At 40.9% G+C, this 20,002-nt stretch overlaps 1 long non-coding RNA gene across 1 annotated transcript in view; it reads left to right on the top strand.

Annotated features, from left to right (window-relative positions):
• The window catches only part of LOC145714109 (uncharacterized), a 164,453-nt gene extending 151,853 nt beyond the window's left edge, over window positions 1-12,600 (top strand). The window contains exon 3 of the long non-coding RNA XR_014136787.1: window positions 12,283-12,600. This is a non-coding gene — a long non-coding RNA (uncharacterized LOC145714109). The remainder of the gene's footprint in view (window positions 1-12,282) is intronic.
• Window positions 12,601-20,002: the final 7,402 nt, after the last annotated feature.

Raw genomic sequence — 20,002 nt, 5'->3', positions numbered from 1 at the left:
TTTTAATACTGATTATGATGTGGCCCGGTAGGAATCTTCTGGGTAGAATTTTACTGCCATAGAAATAGCGTCATTTTACTTTCATTAAATCACTTCCTAAAAAATCACTTCCGTTTTTTCAGCTACAAGCATGCGTTCTGCATTGCCAGCCCAAGAGTTGCCAAAGGTCCAAGAGTGAGAATAATTCAGGGAATATTTTAGAAACACAAAAGGAAGGTTGTAGACGTCTAAGACTAATGATTGGCCCAAAGGGACCCCGTCATGAATAATTCCTCAGGAAAAGTGTTCTTAACCCTACAAACCAGGTGAGGTCCCTATATGGTATATACTTCCATGGCACCATGTATATTTTGGGTTCACATTTTACTTGGCTTTTACTTTCTTTTATTCTATTTTCCGCTGCAAAAAGTGTTATTATTACATGCATTTGGCCCACAGCCTGTGATAGTGATCCAGGGTGGTTACGAAGCTACCTGGCAGGTGGAGAGAGGCGCAGGCAGGATCCCTGATACCAGGGGGATGAGAAGGGCCCAGCAAAGGCTAGTCAGGTGGTCATCTTCCTGAAGACCTCCTCATCTAGGCCGTGGCTCTCCAGGAAGTCACAAAGATGAGGGCTGTGAGGGCCGCACTCAGGATGTGCAAACCCAAAAGAGCCTGGTTCACGTGCCTTCTTTAGCTGCCCCCTCACTCATCTTGGGATAGCTTCTGCCCATCCAAGAAGAGGGCACAGTTGCTGCACTGGTTTCGTATCTTCACGAGACACTCGGTATTTTCTTGGCCCGTCTCGCAGAGGAAGTATCCCGCGCTCTCTATGGCCATGTGGTTGCCTTCCAAATAGACGGCCAGCAAGTGGTAGGTATAGGAGGCCTACAGATGCAGGTTGACCATGAAGTCATTGGCAGCCTCCACCTTGGTGGAATAATTCTGATGAGTCTGGGAGCTCGTGACTGGGAATAAGAAACTAACCACAAAAAGTGGTGTTGGCTGGTCCCGAAAGCCAAGGACGCACAAGAGGATGGCCCTGGAAATAGTGACCGGAGAGAAAGGTGGAGAACGGTCGGAGGCTGGAAAAGGGCGTCCCTGCGTCTGTTCCCTCCAAACAGTTTTGAAGCAAGAGACGGATCCATAGGACCACGAGGTGCACTGCCTACTTTATTTTTATATGATTTCAAATTTACAGAAAACTTACAGGAATAGTACAAGAAATCCTGAATATGCTTTACCCAGATTCTCCACTTGTTTACCTTTCTTCCCACCATTTGTGCTGTCTCTCTGTCTCTCTTTCATTCTTCCTACCTCTCGTCATGTGAGCATTATTTAAACCCATGCTCATTTACCTCTAAGTATGTAGGTGTCTTTTCCCCTAAAACATCTCTTACTTCACTACAGTAACCACAGTCAAGTTATCAAAATGGGGACATTTAACGCTGATATAATATTATTGTCTAATTCCCAGAAGAATTCAAGTGTCAAATGTCTCAATAATGCCGTTTATAGGTGTTTATCTTCTAGTGCATTAGACAGACAAGAATCAGGCATTTGTACATCAGCAACATGGCTGAATAAGCTGTCCTTCATCTTGTCCCTCCCTAACAACAACAACCTGGCATCCGTCCGTAGATAAAAGTGCCTTTGTGGGCACTGTGGGATCCAGGGCCATATGCCAAGGAACCCTAGAGGGGTCTCGCCTGCCTGTGCACCGGGTAATAGCAAACAGGCCTCAGTCCTAGCTGTGAACTCTGCAGTGACCCATAAACCAGCTCCGGCCTCTTGGCTGCATTATGGGAGCCCCTGGAGAATACTGTCTTAGATAATCACCCACGGATGAGAGAGTTTTGTGGAAGTCCAAGTTTCCAGCGGAGAAGTTCCAGCACACCATTGGAGGGAAAAACAAATGAGTTCGAATGCATGAGAGAGTTGTACTGAGTCATGAGCTCCATGGCTAGGGGACAGAGTGGGAGGGGGCTGGGCGAGTGGCAGAAAGGGGACGAAGATCCTACTAAGTATCTTAGTAAGTAAGTAAGATACTGGATGGAGTATCATGGACTCCATCCAGAAGCTTGCCCACAAGTTACTGGAGATACCTCGCCTGCATATCCCAACAGCTGGCCCATGGGCACACCCAGCGTTTGCCATGCCTCGTATATGTACTCCCACATCCTGTGGTCAGCTCCTTGTGCGTGCTCTCAGTGGAGGCAGAAGTGAACTTTGGCAGATGGCTACTGGGCATGCACAGAAAGTCAGACCAAATATGGAGCCAAGGAGAGACTTGACTACAAGCTTGAGCTTTAGTTCCACCCTTGAGAAACCAAAGGGAGGCGGTGAGCATTTGGCCTAGTGCATTGCGGGATCAGAAGACATACAAGCTTAAGAATTCTGCCACAAGAGGGCGCCAGAAGTACGGATCAGATGTATCCATAGGTCTGAGAAAACCTCAGAATCTCTAGCAGGGCTGACCGTGGGTTTTCTCTCCTGAAGGCGGTTAGTAAAGACGAGAGAAGTGGCTGCCAACTTCACATATGAAAGATTTCAAGGGACATGAAAAATTGAGGAGACATAACACCACCAAAGGATCACAATAATCTTCTGGTAACCAACCCCAAAGGCCATGTGTTTATCTGAAAAAGAATTCAAAAGACTTGTTTTAATGAAGGTCAGTGAATTATAAGAAAATAATGACATTTCGGTGAGACAAGGGGAAAACAATACAAGACAAACTGAGAAGTTTAACAGAGAGATAAAAATCGTAAAAAATAACCACACGGAAGTTCGGGAGCTGAAGAATTCAATGAATTCAATGAAAAAAAATGTACTAGCATCAAAATAAATCTGCAGAAAAAAAAACATGTAAATAAGAAGTTAGGATCTTTGAGATTATCCAACAGAGGAGAATAAAATAAAAAGAATTGGAAAGAAGTGAAGAAAGCCTACTTGATTGGTGGGATACCATCACAATAACCAGTTTATGAATTATTGGAGTTTCAGAAGGAGAAAGAGGGGGAAGAGATCAGAAAGTTACTTTAAAGAAATAATGTCTGAGAACATCCCTAATCTAATGAGAGATTTGGATATCCAAGTTCATAAACCTCATAGGTCACCAAACTCAAGTAAAAGAAATCTTTGAGATGCTTTAATAAGAAAACTGTCAAGAATAAAAGACAAAGGGAGAATCTGAAAAGTGGCCAAAAACAATATCTTGTAACTTAAAAAGGAACCCCAGTAAGGCTGTCAGCAGATTACTTAGTACAGTCCAGAAGAGAGAGGGATGATACATACAATGTGATGAAAGAAAAAAAGTGCCAGAAGATTCTGACAAAGTTGTCCTTTAGAAATGGAGGAGAGATAAGACTTCCCAAACAGACCTGAGGGAGTATATCAACACTATACCTGCCTTACAAAAATAGGCTGAAAATAATTCAGCAAATAACTAAGGCAGAAATTAAAGGATGCTAATAATAACACCTAAATATATGAAAATACACAACTCACTGGTGAAGGTAAGTATATAGTCAAAATTAGAATCATATTGTAATATGGTGGTGTATTTATTACTTAACTCTAGTAAAAGAGGTAAAGGATGAAAGTGTTAAAAATAATTACAGCTACAATAATCTGTTAATAAATATACAGTATAAAAATGTACACTGTGACATCTAAACCGAGGTAGGAAGGAGTAAAAAAGTAAAATGAGATTTTTATATGAGATCAAAGTTTAGTTGTTATCAGCTGAAAATAAACTGTTATGGATTCAGACTGAATTATATCGCCAGCTTCCCTGGTTCTCCAGTTTACAGAGGGCAGACTGTGGGGCTTCTCAGCTTCCATAATCATATAAGCCAAGTCCTTTAACGAATATCTCTCTCTCTCTCTCTCTCTCTCTCTCTCTCTCGAAGAAATAAACTGTTACGTGTATAAGATGTTTTATGCAAGCCTCATGGAAACAGCAAAGCAAAAATCTGCAGCAGATACACAAAAGATAAAGAGAAGGGAATCAAAGCATACCACTATGGAAAATCATCAATACACAAAGGAAAGGCAGCAAGACAGAGAGAAAGGAACAGGGGAGCTACAAATAAACCAGAAAACAATAAGATGGCATTAGTAAGTCCGTACCTATCAATAATTGCCCTCAATATACATCGATGAAATTCTCCACTCAAAGGACATAGAGTGGCCGGACGTGTAAAGAACAAGACCAAGTTATATGCTGCCTACAAGAGAATCACTTCAGCTTTAAGGACACACAGAGCTCAAATTGAAGGGCTGGAAAAAGATATCCCATGCAAATGGAAACCAAAAGAGAGCAGAAGTAGCTATATTTCTATCAGACAATAGATTTTAAGCCAAAACCTGTAACAAGAGACTAAGAATATCATTATAATGATAAAGCCGTTAATTCATCAAGAAGATACAACAACCTGGGGCACCTGGGAGGCTCAGTCAGTTAAGTGTCCGACTTGGGCTCAGGTCATGATCTCATGGCTTGGGAGTTTGAGCCCTGCGTCAGGCTCTGTGCTGACAGCTCAGAGCCTGGAGCCTGCTTCAGATTCTGTGTCCCCCCTCTCTCTGCCCCTCCCCTGCTTGTTCTCTGTCTCTCTTTCAAAAATAAATAAACAGTAAAAAATTTAATAAAAAATTTAAAAAACAAAGGATTATAAGAGACTACCATGAACAATAATAAACCCAACAAATTGGATAACCTACAAAAAAGATAAATTCTTAGAAATATACCACCTACCAAGACTGAATCATGAAGAAATAGAAAATCTGAACAGACCAATCATGAGTAAGGAGATTGAGTCAGTAATCAAAAATGTCCCAACAAAGATCAACCCAGGAACAGATCGTTTCCCTGGTGAATTGTACCAAACATATATTTTTTAATGTTTACTTATTTATTTGCGAGAGAGAGAGAGAGAGAGAGAGAGAGAGAGAGAGAGAGAGAGAGAGAATGAATCCCAAGCAGGCTCTGTGATGTCAGGGCAGAGCATGACACAGGGCTTGAACCCAGGAACCATGAGATCATGACCTGAGTCAAAACCAAGAGTCGGACGCTTAAGCGACTGAGCCACCCAGGTGCCTCTTACACCAAACACTTAAAAAGAATTAACACCAATCCTTCTCATACTCTTCCAAAATATGGAAGAGAAGGAAATCGCATTTTACAGGGCCAGGATTACCCCGATACCAAAGCCACCCAAGGACACTACAATAAAAGAAAACTATAGGCCAATATTGCTGATGAATATACATGCAAACATGTTTTAACAAAATTCTAGCAAAGCGAATTCTATAGTACATTAAAAGATCATACACCAGGATTAAGTGGCATTTATTCCTGGCAGGCAGGGATGTTTTAACATATACAAATCAATGAAACCACATTAATACAATGAAAGATAAAAATCATGATCATCTCAATATATGCAGAGAAAGCATTTCACAAAACACAACACCCTTTCATGATAAAACATTCAATAAATTGCATATGTAAGAAATGAACCTCAGCATAATAAAATCTGTGTATGAGAAGGCAACAGCCAACATCACACTCACTGGTGAAAGACAGCAAATGCTTCCCCTAAGATCGGGGAAGAAGACGAAGGAGCCTATTCTCACCATTCCTGTTCAGCAGAGAACTGGAAGTTCTAGGCAGAGCAATCAGGAAAGGAAAAGAAATAAAAGGTATCTAAATTGGAAAGGAAGAAATAAAATGGTCTCTGTTTGAACATGATATGGTAATTTTATCAGACTCAGCCAGAGTACTGATTAGTTAGCACTAATCAACAAATTCAGTGGAGTTGTGGGATTTAAAATCAACATACAGAAATCTGTTGCATTGTTCTGCATTAACAATGAAATATCTGAAAAATAACGAAAGCAATCCCATACACAATAGCATCAGAAACAATGAAATACTTAGGAATAAATGTAACCAAGGATATGAATGATCTCTGAAAATGATAAGACTTTGATGAAAAAAGTTGAAGAAAACACAAATAAATGGAAAGCTATTCCATGTTCAAGAATCAGAAAATGAATACCGTGAAAATGTCCACACTACCCATTGCAAACCCCATCAAAAGTCCATTGGAAAATTGGCATTTTTCACAGAAATAGAAAAAAAAGATCCTAAAATTTATATGCAACCACGAAAGACCTCAAACTGCCGAAGTAATGCTGAGAAAGCAGAACAGAGTTCAAGGCATCACACTTCCTGATTTCCAACTATATCACAAAACTATAGCAATCAAAACAGCATGTCACTTGCGTACATATAGAGACATAGACCAATGGGACATAATTGAGGGCCCAGAAATAAATCCCCACATATACAGCCACAATATTTGACAAGGCAGCCAACAATACTCACTGGGGAAAGGATAGCCTCTTGGATAAATGTTGTTGGGAATACCCGATAAATCACATGCAGTAAGAATGACATTGCTTCCGGGCGCCTGGGTGGCTCCGTCGGTTAAGCGGCCGACTTCGGCTCAGGTCATGATCTCGCGGTCCGTGAGTTCGAGCCCCGCGTCGGGCTCTGGGCTGACAGCTCAGAGCCTGGAGCCTGTTTCAGATTCTGTGTCTCCCTCTCTCTGACCCTCCCCCGTTCATGCTCTGTCTCTCTCTGTCTCAAAAATAAATAAATGTTAAAAAAAAAAAAAGAATGATATTGCTTCCCCACCTTACACCACTCACACATTGAACTTCTAAAGGGTTAGAAACTTAAACATAAGACTTGGGGCCATAAACCTCCTAGAATAGAACACAGGGAAAACTGCTTCACACTGCTTTTAGCAAGGATTTTTTTTTTTTTTTTTTTTTTTTTTTTGGTATCACAACCAGAGCAAAAGTCAAATATGTGGGCCTGTGCCAATCAAAAACCTTCCGCACAGCAAAAGAAACAATCAGCGAAAAGGAAAGGCGACCTGCATGGTAGAAGGTATGTGCACACTATATATCTGATAAGAGGTAATCTCCAAAATATGTAAGGAACTCATTCAACAGAATGCCAGAAGAAAAAAGATCTGATTGAAAAATGGGCAGAGGAACCCAGCAGACTTTTTTTTCCAAGTAAGACATACAAATGGCAAACAAGTACCTGAAAAGATGTGCAACCTCGTTAATCATCAGGGAAATGCATTATAATTGTTTTAATGTTTATTTTTGAGAGAGAGAGAGAGAGAGAGAGAGCCCGAGTGTAGGAGGGGTAGAGAGAGAGAGAGACACAGAATCTGAAGCAGGCTCCAGGCTCCGAGCTGTCAGCACAGAGCCAGACGCGGGGCTCCAACCCATGAACCGTGAGGTCATGACCTGAGCCGATGTAGGATGCTCAACCGACTGAGCCACCCAGGCGCCCCAGGGAAATGCATGTTAAAACACAATGACATATTCCACACCTGTTACAATGCCTATTATCCCATTGACAAGAGATAGTAAGTGGTGGTGACGGTGTGGAGCAAAGGGTACCCCTTGTTGGGGGGAATGTAAATTGTTACACTATGGACGGCAGTATGAAAGTTCTTTCAAAAAATAAAAATAAAGTACACCTGAAACTAATATAATATGGTATCTTAACTATACTGGAATTAAGATAAATTTAAAAATTAAATGAGAAAAAATAAAAATAGAACTACCGTCTGTTCCAGAAATTCCACTTCTGGGTTTATATATCCAAAGGAAATTGAATCAAGATCTCAAAGAGATAGCTGCACTCCCATGTTCATTTCACCACTATTCACAATAGCCAAGATATTGAAAGGACATCATTGTTTGTGTCTGGATGAATAGTTGAAGATGTGACACACACATGCACATATATACGTACATATATACGATGGAATGTTCTTCAGCCGTGGGAAAGAAGGGTACTCTGGCTTTTTGCGACAGCATGGCTGGAGCTAGAGGGTATCATGCTAAGTGAGAGAAGTCAGAGAAAGACAAATAGTATATGATCTCATATGTGGAACCTAAAACTATCTAACTCCTGGAGACAGAGTTAGTTAGCAATGGTGGTGGCAGGAGGTTGGGAAGATGGGAGATGTCTGTCCAAGGGTACAAACTTCCACTTATGAGATGAATAAGTTCTGGGGATCTACTGCACAGCATGGTGACTATAGTTAATAATACTGTGCTGTGTATTTGAAAGTTGCTAAGGGAGTAGGTTTTAAATGTCACCTTCCCCCCCCAAAATGGTAATTATGCACAGTTATGGAGAGGTTAACTAACCTTACTGTAGTGATCATTTCACAATATAAAAATATCAAATCATTACATTATATATTCCTAAACTTACACGGTGTTGTAGGTCAGTTATGTCTCAGTAAAGCTGAAAAACAATAAAATTAACTAACGGTATTTAAAAAAGAGTCGGGCATTGCATGAACTTGACATGTCTCTTTAGTCTCCTTTAGTTAGCTCATTATTGTTACTCCTGATTCCACCCCTATTTTCCCAGACCCGTGTCTTCCTACTGTCATAGATTGTATCAGTGCCCTACTGCTCTTGTAACAAATTACCGTGCACCCACGAGCTTGAAAGAAAACAAATTTATTCCCTTATACAGTACTGGGAATAATAAGTCTGAAATCGATTTCACTTGGCAAAAGTCAAGGTGTTGACAGAGCTGTTTCTTTATGGAGACTCCATTTCCTTGCTTTTTTCAGCCTCTAGTGGTCTCCTTTGTTCATTGGCTTGCGGCTGCTTCCTCCATTGTCAAAGTGCATCACTCCAATTTCTGCTACTTGTCATCATATCAGCTTTACTGCTTCTGTAGTCAAATATCCCTCTGGCTTCCTCTTGTAGGGACACTTGTGATTACATTTAGGGCCCACCTTGACAGTCCAGCACAATGCCCCCCCCCCCCCCCCCCCGCCATCTTACGATCCTTAATCATATCTGCAATGTCCCTTTTGCCATATGACATAACATAGGTTCTGGGGATTAGGGCATTGGACATGTCGTGAGAGGTATCCTTCAGCCTACCACAGGGACAGTGGTACATAACGGTTTCTGATTCGGTGTATGTACTTGGGTCTAGAGGGTGGTGGCATGGTCACATGGGGCATTGAAGATACGATTAAGGATCTTAAGATGGGGACATTACGCTTCACTCACATCTCCAGCTCTTTCTTTTTTCCAATTGTTCTGCCAAGTGCTTAGTGAAGAATCTTAAACTCTCTAGCTTTGTGAATGTGTCTGTTTCTCTTTTTAATTTTGTTGGGGTTTTTTCGTCCATGTGTTTCGCAGCTCTGTTTTTAGGCGCGTATATATTGATGTATATAATTGTTACTTTATACTTTAGAATGCGTAATGCTTTATATTTGTTACATATATCATTGATGCATCATTCCTTTTATCTTTATGTACTATTACAGGCTCTCAATAAATATTTGTTGAGTTCATTTAAATAACAAAATACAGCCAACTATTACATTCAACATCGATACAAAGTAAGGTAATATATCTTGATGCTTTGGGAAGTAAAGACACTAACCAGAGCTCCAGCCTTTGGAGAGGCTTTCAGAATAGTTTCTCAATTCTTTAGACCCCTGTTCTCTTTCATCCGTGAAATGATGACCTGAGTCGAAGTTGGACGCTCAACCGACAGCCACCCAGGCGCTCCTAGACCCCTATTACACGCGAACTTACTGTTTGGAAGTGGTAACTGATGAAAGTCACCATTATATTTGTAGCATAAAGAATGGACCATAGTAAATAAAACATGCAGCAAACTTCTGTGTTATTAGGACGAACACAAATCGAGTTCTTAACGTCAACACAGTGTGGTGGATTTTGCCAGGTTCTTTCTCAGAGCTTCCTGGAGACTCCAGTAATTGCGGTCTGCAGTTTGGGTGGCCCCCACTAGAGGGCAGTCGTATCCTCTGAAGTTCAGTTTTCGTTTTAATATGATATTCTTTGTAAGTTTTTAAAAGGCATGGTTATACAGATACTACATAAAGATTAACCTGCTCAGGCTCATATTCATGTTATCTGAAGTTCACTAACAGCATCTCTTCGTGCTATTCTAGGCAGAATGGTAGTAGAATTTATTTTGCCCTTTGGAGATGAGCTATTCCACCAAAGAATGCATGCTCCCTTCTCAAACTCAAACTGAACTTCTCATACTGGTCAACTTGGAGGAAGCCCAAAACAGCCTCTCTCTCCCCCACTGATTACTACTAAAAAAGGATGGACGGAATACAGAAAGCAGCTAGCTACCTGAGGACTTTGGAAAGTGTGAATCACAGGCTGTCTGGAGAGGGAAATCAAAAAAGGACAAGCACCACCGGTGTTTCCTGGTCTTGCGTTTTGTTTTGTTTTGTTTTTCGGTAGTCCGCTGTTTGCCTCTTTTATCTCCTGGCTTTGACCCCAGCCATAGAAATCCACGGAGAGAAAAGTCCTAGAGACATCTCTGTGGCCAGAGGACCAAGAAGAAGGTTCTCGTGAGACCTGGGGAATGGAGGAGAACCTTCCTTCCTTCCTTCCTTCCCTCCCTCCTTTCTTCCTTTTTCTATTTCTTTCTCTCTTTCTTCTTGCCATGATTAGGATGGGAGAAAAGTTTCTCTCCAGAGAGGCACCGTGAGGGGACTTGAGGGGAGCTGTAGAGCCGTTCCCTGTGTTTGTGGTGGTGCTGACGTGGCTCTATGCATTTGTCACAACTCACACACCACAAAGGGGAATCTTACTCTGCGCGGATTACAAGATAACTAAAAGCTGGAGCTGGCCCAAGATGGCTGGTGTGCTGTTTTGAGTACAGCAGGAGATTTTAAATTTGGAAAGTCTTCTGTTCAAATGCTAATTCCGGGGCACCTGGGTGGCTCAGTGGTTTAAGCGGCTGACTCTTGCTTTCGGCTCGGGTCGGGATCTCGTGGTTCATGGGTTCCAGCCCCACGTCGGGCCCCAGGCTGGCAACATGTAACCTGCTTGGGATTCTCTCTCTTCCTCTCTCTCTACCCCTCCTCAGCTCATGCTCTCTCTCTCTCTCTCTCTCTCTCTCTCTCAAAATAAAATAAACATTAAACATTTTTAAAAAATACTAATTGTGCCACTCACCGGTTTGTGATCTTTTCTGTATCTGATTACATGAGAATATGTCTATAAATACATTACTGAAATGGAAGTAAATTAGAAATACATATTCATATGTAAAATAGTTGTTAGCAGCCCTGGCAGCTCGTCCCTTCGTACTGAGTAGAAGACTGTGAAGTCACGAATTTTTTCCTCAACCATCACTTTCTCAATCAGACCTGGCCAAAGCTGTGCACTTCAGTGCTGACAGAACACGGTCCTCAGACCCTCTTTAGCCTACTGAGAAATGGCTGATGGATCCAGAACCCGAGAGACTCTTGTTCCTTCGTATCCCACGGGGGCTTTTCAGAGTTGAATTTGTAAAGGGAAAACCCCGTTTACAAAGCTAAGTGCGTTTAACATTCGTATGTGGCTTGTACGTGTCGGTTTGTGCCAGCGAGGGAAGGTCGAATACAAATGCACTAACAACATTAGCCAACAGGGCGCTTGGGCACGCTGATAATGATAATAATAATTCACATGATATGACAGAATATAAATAATATATTAGAGCAAGCCAAACATTTAAGTGATAGTTTCCCCACCCACATAGGGGGTTCGAGTTAGAAGCGATTTTCGTTAATACTGTCTCAGTGTTCAAACAATCCTAAAGAGGTTTCACTTACGTTGATGGTTTTAAATTTGTTTTTATTTGCTTTCCGGTGAGAGGTACAACCTTTCACGAGGCAAAAGGCTGGAACACTTTGGGGGAAAATGATAGGGTATTAACAACCAAGTTTTTGCTGTATCAGTGTGATTAATTGAGAAATACTTCGGGTTTGGGTACACGGACTTATTCAAACGTTTCTGACCGTTCTGTACCGAAGACAAATTATATAAAGATTGTAAAACTCAAAGACATGTGAAACTGTTTTGAGTTCAGACACAGGACAACCTCTGGTTATGACTTCTTCCTAAACTGCCCGCTAGCCTTGACCGCACATGAGGATGCTTTGTGCAATAATATCTTTTCCTTGAATTCAGACGACCCCCTTCTTTGTGGATAATGTCCGTCAACTTGCTCTGATTCAACGATTATAGAATGGTGTATTTTCTATGAAATGACATGTTCTGTAAGGAAGGTACTTGGGGGCAAGAAAAGGGGCCAGAGGAGAAAGACAGCCCAGTTTGTATATTCCGTAGTGTTTTGTGATACCGAATTTGAGTTCCCCCTGTAATACAGTGATCTCACATTTTCTTCATTCTGCCCAGGAGAACATTCTGTCGCTAGCCCTTGATAGAATTCATAATTCTGAAACTGTCTGGCAAAAGTTGGAGAGCAAACCGAAGGGAATCCCTTCTGGCTTGAATCTACTCATGACGAGAATATTTCCCGCAAGGCCAGGCCTACATAACTAGGATGATGAGATGGGACAGAAGTAGCTCCACCGTGGTGGTTGGTGACAACTAAGCTGGCTATGCCGTGATGCACGTGGATGGCCATCCTTCAGGTGTGAAGTGAATCATAAACTCTTCAAGTTTAGAAGGGACCTCTGAGGCCATTTCTTATTCGGTCTCCTTTCTGATTCCGAAATCCCTTTTCAAAGTGCTTGACACAGTGGTGCCCAGCCTTTGCTTCACCCCTTTCAGTGACGAGAGAGCTCACAGGCTTAATTCTCTGCGAGGCACTGGACAACACATAACGATATCGGAATGCCGTACAATCTTACAAAGACAGAACTCGATCCCGAAAGCTAAAACCGGCGAGACTGCTAATGGGCACCATTTATGCAAACAGTACATTGAAAGATTAAAGTTTATGTGAATTTGGGAACAATGGAAGAACTTTTTATAAATTAATATGGTATAATTAGAGATAAAAATGATGCCGGTTGGGTTTTTAATGTATTGTTTACATTTTACAAGCATTTTCGAACACCAAATGATTCTGAAGAGGTACGCCTTGATTTTTCAAATTCTTCCATTTGTGCTTCCAAGATTACTTCATTGATTATTTATAACCAATGTTTAATGAGTTCTGCTATGTGCTCCAGACTGTGAGAGATAGAGAATACTGTGTGAGCATTTATCATTGGTTATTTGGGAACCATATTTTAAAGGCTTAATCTAACTCCAAATCTCCACTCAAAGCTAGATGACATGGAAATTTACAAATCTGATTAGACACACATATTTTAACGAACATAACTTGAACCGGCTGCGTGTAAAATGATCCGTCTCATGCTATGACATGAGCAAAACAAAATTCTGAAATATTTGAAAACAGTAATGTCTTGCATGATATTTTTATATCCAGAGTATTGTGGCACACATCACAAATTAAGAAGAGTTATTTGAAAAATATGAGTGACTATCTCAGTAGGACCAGAAGACATACGTATTGGATACCCCAAGGCGAAAGTGTTGTGTAGGTGACCAAGTCACTCCCTTGTCTGTTGAAAAGGGCACAAAGTAGAGGCAAGAAAAGAAAAATTTTAAGTTTATTTATTTTGAGACAGAGAGAGGGAGGAAGAGAGAGAGGGAGAGACAATCCCAAGCAGGCTGCATCGTCAGGGCAGTGCCTAATGTGGGTCGATCTCAAGAACCGTGAGATCATGACCTGAGCCGAAACCAAGAGTCAGACTCTTTTTAAAAAAATTTTTTTTTTTTTTTTTTTTTTTTTAAATTTTTTTTTCAACGTTTTTTATTTATTTTTGGGACAGAGAGAGACAGAGCATGAACGGGGGAGGGGCAGAGAGAGAGGGAGACACAGAATCGGAAACAGGCTCCAGGCTCCGAGCCATCAGCCCAGAGCCTGACGCGGGGCTCGAACTCACGGACCGCGAGATCGTGACCTGGCTGAAGTCGGACGCTTAACCGACTGCGCCACCCAGGCGCCCCTAAAAAAATTTTTTTGATGTTTATTCATTTTTGAGAGAGAGAGAGAGAAAGAGGGGGGAAGGACAGAGAGAGAGGAAGACGCAGAATCTGACGCAGGCTCCAGGCTCTGAGGTGTCAGCACAGAGCCCGACGCGGGGCTCGAACTCACAAACCATGAGATCATGACCTGAGCTGAAGTCAGAAGCTTAACCCACTGAGCCACGCAGGCACCCCAAGAGTTGGACTCTTAACCGACTGAGCCGTGCAGGCACCCTAAGAAGCAAGAAAAGTTTTAAGTGGTAAATTAGAACCTTCATAGGGAGAGATTCTGTATGAGTTCCTATTGATGCAAACTTACTGGCTTAAAATAACACAAATTCATTGTCTTACGGTTAAGGAGGTCAGAAATTTAAAATGAGGGGCATATGGGTGGCTTAGTCGGTTAAGCTTCCGACTCCGTTTTGGCTCAGAGCATGATCTCACAGTTTGTGAGTTCGAGCCCCATGTTGGGCTCTGCACTGTCAGTGAGGAGTCTGCTTGGGATTCTTTCTCTCCGCCCCTCCCCTGCTCAGGCTCTCTCTTTCTTTCAAAATAAGTAAACTTTAAAAACTGAAAAGGAATTTAAAATGAGTCGACGGGGCTATGTTCCTTCTAGAGGTTTGAGGGGAGAATCCATTTACTTGCCTTTTCCACCTGCTAGAGGCTTCCCACATTCCTTGACTCATGGCCCTTTCCTCTATATTCAAAGACCTCAAGATACTGTCTTTAATTCTCTTTCCCCCTCCCTCTCTCTCTCTCAACCCTTTCCTCTTCCTCTTTATCTCTCTTTCCCTCTCCTTTTCTCCCTCCCTCTCTCCCCCTACGCTATACACACACACTCCAGAGACTCCAGTCTCCCTCTTAAAAGGACCCTAGCGATTACATTGGGCCCACCCAGATAATCCGGGTTAATTTCCCCACTTTGGATCCTGAACCTTAATCACATCTGCAGAGTCTCTTTTACCACGTAAATTAACGTATTCACAAGTTGTAAGAATTAGGACATAGACATCTTTGGGGCTATTATTCTACCGTAGGCTCCATCGGCCTAAATATGGGTATATGACCTAAGATGACCTAAACATAGTAGTTGAATATTAAAAAAAAAAAAAACAAAAACGGGCTTCCGGGTGGCTCAGTCGGTTAAGCGTCTGACTTCAGCTCAGGTCATGATCTTGCGGTTCGTGGGTTCGAGCCCTGCATCAAGACTCTGTGCTGACAGCTCAGAGACTGGAGCCTGCTTCTGATTGTGTGTCTCCCTCTCTCTCTGCCCCTCTCCCGCTCATGCTCTCTCTGTCTCTCTCAAAAATAAATAAAAACATTAAAAAATTTAAACAAAAAAACAGTCCACCAGGGCGCCTGGGTGTCTCAGTTGGTTAAGGTTCCATCTCTTGATCTCAGCTCAGGTCTTGATCTCAAGGTCGTGAGTTCAAGCCCTGCGTTGGGCTCTGTGCTGGGCATGAAACCTACTTAAAAAAAAAAAAAAGAAAACCAAAAACTAGTCCACCAAAGTAAAGAAAGTTATAAGATGTTTTATAGGTTTCTTTTAGGTCAAACTTTTTTAAGAAATAAAATGACATGAGAATAATTAAGGAAATTAGTGATGATTAAATCCTTCAGTGTTGGTAAGAATAGTCCTACTAGAAAAAGTTTAAATTGGAAATTCCAGTAGAATGTTACAAGGTCATTCTGACATGGATTTACCTATGAAAAACACAGTTTTCACAAGCTTATTTAAACAGTTGTTTGAATTGTGTTCCTCACATCACTCATTTTCTCTGCTCTTTGCCCCAAGTTAGTACAACACTGACAAATATTTGAAGAGTAATCATTTGCTTCAGTACATATAGATTTAAAATAGAAAGATTGTACCTTCTATTAGGTAGCAGAGTCCTTGAATAATAAATATCTTCCTTGTCAGTGTTCCTTTCTAACTATGCAAATGATACACTTTTGATGTTTAACTGGTCTTGTATGCTTTATTTGTACACCATATGGTTTTCATAGATAACCGTAGTCTAATTGGTTTGAATCAAGCAACTGACACAAATATGCAAATATAGTCAGAATAGAAAATATTTCTACCATAGTTGCCTTCTGCACTGTTGATTGAAATATGAATGCTTAAAAATAGTTCAGTAGAGCCAGTCGATGTGAATAGTTTGTAATTACATCCATTCTCAATTGTCTACGTTCAGAAGCATGACTCTAACAAGGGAAAATGACTGACCAAGTGCATTTATTTAACACAGTACCAACTCTAGAAGAACATTGTGCTTGTGATTATTTGTATTTGGTTAGCAAAAAAAATCAGCATGTTTCTCAGTAAAATTGCTGTTAAGGATATACTGTTGTAGGACAAAATTCTATGCTATTAAGCTAATGTTAGATTACATTCTTGGTAAAGTTGTTATTTTTTTTTTAAAGGAATCCTTATTATAGAAACATTTTTTTTAGACAGCTTCTTTTTTTCTTTGAACAGAAAGCCAAGTGGAATTGCTTTAATTAAGGTCTCTAGCTGGTTCTATCTCTGTGCATCCTTTTTTTTCTCCTCTGACCTTCCACAATCTGTTCACATTAGATATGAGGTGGACCGTGTCATCGGTGAACATATTTTCATTTGAAGGACTGCCAGCGTAGCTTTCTGCTGTTCCTTTTCATTTGCTCGAAAGTATTGATGGACCCGTACTATACTCCGCTTAGGGTTCGGTTCCTGTACAGGTACCAAAGACTTGCAACAGAAGCTGAGTCACTCTTGATCATTCCTCGCTTTACGTTCTCATGGTGGACCATTTCTGTCCTGTTTATTGATATTTTGTTTGATATCGATCCCACTGTCTGTTTTTCCCGTGAATGTGAGTTCTTACGAAACTCAATGAAGTGCCAAGTACGTTTCCTACTTCCTTATTTCCCCGTGGCAAAGAACACAAGTCTTGAACTGATTTTCCCCTTTAGGTTGATCAGCATGTAAAAGCTAACTTTAAAGTGGCTGCTGATTTCTTTAGGATAAACCTGTGTCAAAGGAGACCCTCAGTGGATTTGGGCCTCATTTTAAATTGATCCAGCAATGAAGCACAAAGATAAGCAGAGACGGAAAACAATTCAATAAAGTATATCACTCTAGGTTAATCACTCTCCATTTTTTAATGATCTAGGAGTAATAATGGTAACATGACCTTGATATTATTACTTGGCTAAGTATGGCTATACATCAACTCTCAACCTAGAGGACAGAAAGTATGGCCACTATTAAATTCCAGGTGCTTTTTCCCTTGGAGGAAAGTAAACTATTCTTCCTTTAAACAGTGATTCATCAGTCATGTTTTTGTCAACACTGAATCACTTCTTAATTTCTCACTAAAGCAGGTGATTCTTTCAGTGACAAGAGTTCAGTGTTCCAGATAAGGATATTGGAAAAAGTTCTACAAGAATGAGATTTCTTTTCTATGCTTGGAAAATTGTTACTGTAATAATTTGACTTTGTCTACAACATTTATTCTTTTCGTTGACGTGAGCATTATCCCTTATACACACGCTCAAAGAATTACATACAAATGGAACCATATACATGTAAATTTTAGCATATGTCTGGGATATGTGCTGTGTTTGAACTGATTGAGGATCAGACCACAAAAAACTGAATTAATGCTGTTTGACATAGAAACCAGATGGAAGGATGGGCAAGGGTTGTGTGTAATGACCCCACTATATGGGGGACAAATTCATCTTTTGCCAAGATGCACTTTCAATTCTCACTAGGGAATCTTACTCACTTCTGTATCCTCTTGTGCCATCTGAGCCCTGTCCATCTGTGACTCACCTTCAGGCCAAGAATCACTTGTTTTTAATCCGTGAGTAAAACCCCAATCATATCATATAGATTCTTGGTTCTCTGGCGCATGTTCTTATGCTAAGCCTGTCCTTTGGCAGTAACCTCCTTTGTACCACCTTGAATTGGGAAAGAATAAAGAATCCACCTACCTGTCTTCTGACCCAGAAGAAACCGTTGCTATAATGGCAGATCATATTTCGCATTAAATGTCTTGCAGTGACATAGGAGGTATACCACGCATGATCCCCACTTGCTGAGAAACATGGCCCATCGAGACATCCACATGGACCACGGCTGACTGGCATAAGTCCCAAACTGTTATGTGTAGCCAACTGAAAGGGAAGATAATAGAGAGTGGAAATGATTGCACAAGTTAAGAACTTGGTTATTAATATATACTGCTTGTATTTTTAGATCAAATAGAACTCTGTGTAAGACATAGGGTTTGGCTTAACATCTAATAAATAAATATTTATTTATAGAGACTTTCTATCCTTACAACTGACTAGATTGATGTATGTGGGACTTACTACTATTTTACTTTAGTGTGATATATTGAGATAGATATATATTAATGATATATATCGGTATATATATCATTATATATATATTATTATACATATGTATATAGATAGATAGCTATTTCATTAGAAAGCACTGGTCAGGGGTGCCTGGGTGGCTCAGTCGGTTAAGGATCTGACTCTTGATTTCGGCTCTGATCATGATCTCACGGTTCGTGGGATCGAGACGTGCATCAGGCTCCGTGCTGACAGCACATTGCCTACCTGGGATTTTGTCTCTCCATCTCTCTCTGACCCTCCCCTGTTCAGGCTCTCTCTGTCTGTCTCAAAATAAAGACATAAACTTTAGAAAGCACTGGGCAAATTCTGGGTAGGGAGATGTCTTCCTCATGTGTCACGCTAGCGAGCTTTATTCAATGTACATCCCTTCTGAAGCCTTGTTATCAAAGAAGACAGGTTTCCCACATGATGAAGGAATGTTCTTTATTCAGTAGTATACAGATAGCTGTGACCCTCGGCTGGAATCACAGCTAGCAAAATATTAGAGTTCTTAAAATCAAATTTGCTGGTATGCTCAATTCATTGCTTTAAGGTGAGATCACATTTCAAGGGTACTGTGGTCAACAGGTAAGGTTGTACCTATCTAATGCCAAAATTGCTCAGTTCAGTAATTAACAGGCAAACAAACAGAACAGTCAAGCCAGTAGTTGAATGTCATAAGTACTAGACAAGTTTCTTTAGTTAATTTTAAGTAGGCATTGCACTTTCAACTAGACATCTTGTTGGCAATCATTTGCTGGTATTTTCCCACTTACTACTTACAGATGTAAAGAAACTTGATTCTTTCTCTATGTATAAACTTAGTATCTTGTTTCATTGATAAGAAACTGCCAGGAATTCTTCCTTGTTCTGAGGTTACTTTAATAACACTTGCCATGGACTTGATAAGGTCACGTTATGTTGTTTAGGTCCTTACTATAAATATTTTTGATCAAAAATACCAAAAAGTAGAAAATTATTTTATTTTTATTTTTTTGATGTTTATTTATTTTTGAGAGAGAGAGAGAGAGAGAGAGACAGAGAGTGAGCAGGGGAGGGGAAAAGAGAGGGAGACACAGACTCTGAAGCAGGCTCCAGGCTCTGAGCTGTCAGCACAGAGCCCTTCATGGGGTTCGAACGCACAAACCGTGAGATCATGACCTGAGCCAAAGCTTGGCGCTTAACCGACTGAGCCACCCAGGTGCCCAGAAAACTATTTTTTTAATGGGAGATAGGAACCCATACACCTTTATTATTAGATCAGAACTGTTGTATGTACTTAAAAAGCACTTTAAACAAAAGACTTCAGCACTGAAGAGGGGAGCACAATTAATTCTGACTGTAGGGACTGGGAAGGACTTGACAGAAGGAGACACATTTGAACTGAACCTTGAATCCTGAGTTGCTTCATCCATAGACAGGAAAGAATGGCTGAGTAAATGATATTAACTATATTTCCTTCTTTTGTGTATTCTTGATGCTGGGGTATCTGGGGCCTTCCTGACCACTGGAGAGGGACTTCCCCTTCTACCATTAGCAAATTCCTACAGATAGCAAACAGCTCACCCTTTCTATGCAAACCAACCACTCTGAGGCCCATACTCCCCAACTACCTCCTTTATCTACTTCTTACACAATAAGCCACTGTCCATTTTCCCCCCTCACTCCAGGGCCAGGTACC

This window comes from Panthera onca, chromosome X (genome assembly GCF_046562875.1).
Source record: "Panthera onca isolate mPanOnc1 chromosome X, mPanOnc1 haplotype 2, whole genome shotgun sequence".
In the NCBI taxonomy this organism is placed as follows: domain Eukaryota; kingdom Metazoa; phylum Chordata; class Mammalia; order Carnivora; family Felidae; genus Panthera; species Panthera onca.
This window is presented reverse-complemented; position numbering and strand designations above follow the sequence as displayed.